This window comes from Diabrotica undecimpunctata, unplaced genomic scaffold, assembly GCF_040954645.1.
Source record: "Diabrotica undecimpunctata isolate CICGRU unplaced genomic scaffold, icDiaUnde3 ctg00000588.1, whole genome shotgun sequence".
Lineage (NCBI taxonomy): Eukaryota > Metazoa > Arthropoda > Insecta > Coleoptera > Chrysomelidae > Diabrotica > Diabrotica undecimpunctata.
The window spans coordinates 399,618-404,604 of record NW_027311896.1 but is presented as its reverse complement, the minus strand read 5'-3'; positions in this window follow the sequence as shown (position 1 = coordinate 404,604).

Here is a 4,987-nt window from a genome sequence, read left to right as displayed (position 1 = left end):
CCTCTTACGACAGGCAGGGACTTCTTGCCACGGCCGTGTTCTTATCTCTGCGAGCCGAACGGACACACACACACTCACACGCACACACGCACACACACACGCACACACGCACACACACACAAATACACTCTTCACCTCTCGACTCCACCCATTTGTCGCCTCTTACGACAGGCAGGGCCTTCTTGCCACGGCCGTGTTCTCATTTCAGCGAGCCGACCGGACACACCCACACACGCACACACAAACACACGCACACAGGCACAAACGCACACACGCAAACGCACACGCACACACTCTCCACCTCTCGACTCCTATCCATTAGTCGCCTCTTAAGACAGGCAGGGCCTTCTTGCCACGAACGCATTCTTATCTCTGCAAGCCGAACGGACACACACACACGCACACACGCACACACGCACACGCACACCCACACGCACACACTCTCCACCTCTCGATTCCTATCCATTAGTCGCCTCTTAAGACAGGCAGGGCCTTCTTGCCACGGACGTATTCTCATCTCTGCGAGCCGAACAAACACACACACGCACAGACAAACACACGCACACAGGCACACACGCACACACGCACACGTACACGCACACGCACACGCTCTCCACCTCTCGACTCCTATCCATTAGTCGCCCCTTAAGACAGGCAGGGCCTTCTTGCCTCGGCCGTATTCTTATCTCTGCAAGCCAAACGGACACACAGACATACACACACACACTCACACACGCACAAACACACGCACACACACACAGACACATACACTCTTCACCTCTCGACTCCTATTCATTAGACGCCTCTTACGACAGGCAGGGACTTCTTGCCACGGCCGTGTTCTTATCTCTGCGAGCCGAACGGACACACACACATACACACACACACACTCACAAACACATACACACACGCACGCACACACGCACACACACATACACTCACACACACACAAACAAGCACACACGCACACACACATACATTCTTCACCTCTCGACTCCTACCTATTAGTCGCCTCTTACGACAGGCAGGGCCTTCTTGCCTCGGCCGTGTTCTTATCTCTGCAAGCCGAACGGACACACACACACATACTCACACACGCACACACACACGCACACACGCACCCACACACATACACTCTTCACCTCTCGACTACTACCTATTAGTCGCCTCTTACGATAGGCAGGGCCTTCTTGCCTCGGTCGTGTTCTTATTTCTGCAAGCCGAACTAACACACACACATACTCACACACGCACACACACACGCACACACGCACACACACACATACACTCTTCACCTCTCGACTCCTACTTATTACTCGCCTCTTACGACAGGCAGGGCCTTCTTGCCACGGCTGTGTTCTTATCTCTGCGAGCCGACCTCACATACACACACTCACACACACTCACACACTCACATACACACACACTTAAACACGCAAGCACACACGCACACACACACACACATACACTCTTCACCTCTCGACTCCTACTTATTACTCGCCTCTTACGACAGGCAGGGCCTTCTTGCCACGGCTGTGTTCTTATCTCTGCGAGCCGACCGCACACACACACACTCACACACACTCACACACTCACATACACACACACTTAAACACGCACGCACACACGCACACACACACACATACACTCTTCACCTCTCGACTACTACCCATTATTCTCCTCTTTCGACCGGCAGGGACTTCTTGCCACGGCCGTGTTCTTATCTCTGCAAGCCGAACGGACACACACACACACACGCACACACAAACACACGCACACAGGCACACACGCACACACGCACACGCACACGTACGCGCACACAGTCTCCACCTCTCGACTCCTACCTATTAGTCGCCTCTTACGACAGGCAGGGCCTTCTTGCCTTGGCCGTGTTCTTATCACTGCAAGCCGAACGGACACACACACCTACTCACACACGCACACACACACGCACACACGCACACACACATACACTCTTCACCTCTCGACTCCTACCTATTAGTCGCCTCTTACGACATTCAGGGACTTCTTGCCACGGCCGTGTTCTTATCTCTGCGAGCCGAACGGACACACACACACTCACACACACACGCCCGCAAACACGCACACACACACGCACCCACGCACACGCACACGCACACGCACACGCACACACTTTCCACCTCTCGACTCCTATCCATTAGCCGCCTCTTAAGACAGGCAGGGCCTTCTTGCCCCGGCCGTATTCCTATCTCTGGAAGCCGAGCGGACAAACACACACACACACACGCACGCACGCACACACGCACACACACACACTCACACACGCACAAACACACGCACACACGCACACACACACACACACATACACTCTTCACCTCTCGACTCCTACCAATTAGTCGCCACTTACGACAGGCAGGGCCTTCTTGCCTCGGCCGTATTCTTATCTCTGAAGGCCGAACGGACACACACACACTCACACACACACGCACGTACAAACGCACACACACGCACACACACACACACACAAATACACTCTTCACCTCTCGACTCCTACCCATTAGTCGCCTCTTTCGACAGGCATGGCCTTCTTGCCTCGGCCGTATTCTAATCTCTGCGAGCCGAATAGACACACACAAACATACACACACACACACTTACACACGCACAAACACACACACACCCACACACGCACACACTCACGTACCCTCTTCACGTCTCCACTCCTACCCATTAGTCGCCTCTTACGACAGGCAGGGACTTCTTGCCACGGCCGTGTTCTTATCTCTGCAAGCCAAACGGACACACACACACGAACACACAAACACACGCACACATTCTCCACCTCTCGATTCCTATCCATTAGTCGCCTCTTAAGACAGGCAGGGCCTTCCTGCCACGGACGTATTCTTATCTCTGCGAGCCAAACGGACACACACACACACATACACACACATACTCACACACGCACAAACACACGCACACACACAAAGACACATACACTCTTCACCTCTCGACTCCCATTCATTAGTCGCCTCTTACGACAGGCAGGGACTTCTTGCCACGGCCGTGTTCTTATCTCTGCGAGCCGAACGGACACACACACACTCACACACAAACACACGCACACAGGCACACACGCACACACGCACACGTACACGCACACGCACACACTCTCCACCTCTCGACTAATATCCATTAGTCGCCTCTTAAGACAGGCAGGGCCTTCTTGCCTCGGCCGTATTCTTATCTCTGCAAGCCAAACGGACACACACACATACATACACACACATACTCACACACGCACAAACACACGCACACACACAAAGACACATACACTCTTCACCTCTCGACTCCCATTCATTAGTCGCCTCTTACGACAGGCAGGGACTTCTTGCCACGGCCGTGTTCTTATCTCTGCGAGCCGAACGGACACACACACACTCACACACACACACGCACACACGCACACACACACGCACACACGCACACACACAAATACACTCTTCACCTCTCGACTCCTACCCATTAGTCGCATCTTACGACAGGCATGGACTTATTGCCTCGGCCGTATTCTAATCTCTGCGAGCGGCACGGACACACACACCCTGACACACACACATTCACACACACACTCACACACGTACGAACACACGCACACACACACACATACACTCTTCACCTCTCGACACCTACCCATTATTCTCCTCTTACGACAGGCAGGGACTTCTTGCCACGGCCGTGTTCTTATCTCTGCAAGCCGAACGGATACACACACAGACGCACACACACACACGCACACGCACACGCACACGCACACACTCTCCACCTCTCGACTCCTACCCATTAGTCGCCTCTCACGACAGGCAGAGCCTTCTTGCCACGGCCGTGTTATCATCTCTGTGAGCCGACCGGACACACACACACATTCACACACGCTCTCACACACGTACGCACACACACACACACACACACATACACTCTTCACCTCTCGACTCCTACCCATTATTCTCCTCTTACGACAGGCAGGGACTTCTTGCTACGGCCGTGTTCTTATCCCTGCAAGCCGAACGGATACACACACAGACGCACACACACACACGCACACGCACACGCACACGCACACACTCTCCACCTCTCGACTCCTACCCATTAGTCGCCTCTTACGACAGGCAGAGCCTTCTTGCCACGGCCGTGTTCTCATCTCTGTGAGCCGACCGGACACACACACACATTCACACACACTCTCACACACGTACGCACACACACACACACACACACACACATACACTCTTCACCTTTCAACTCCTACCCATTATTCTCCTCTTACGACAGGCAGGGACTTCTTGCCACGGCCGTGTTCTTATCTCTGCAAGCCGAACGGACACACACATACACACACACTCACACACTCACACACACACACGCACACACGCACGCACACACGCACACACACATACACTCACACACACACAAACACGCACATACGCACACACACATACATTCTTCACCTCTCGACTCCTACCTATTAGTCGTCTCTCACGACAGGCAGGGCCTTCTTGCCTTGGCCGTGTTCTTATCTCTGCAAGCCGAACGGACACACACACATACTCACACACGCACACACACACGCACACACGCACCCACACACATACACTCTTCACCTCTCGACTCCTAATTATTAGTCGCCCACTCTTCACCTCTCGACTCCTACCCATTAGTCGCCCCGTACGATTTGCATCGCCTTCTTGCCACGGCTGTTTTCTTATTTCTGCAAGCCGAAGGGACACACACACGTACACACACACACTCACAAACACACACACACACGCACGCACACACGCACACACACGTACACTCACACACACACAAACACGCACACACGCACACACACATACATTCTTCACCTCTCGACTCCTACCTATTAGTCGCCTCTTACGATAGGCAGGGCCTTCTTGCCTTGGCCGTGTTCTTATCACTGCAAGCCGAACGGACACACACACATACT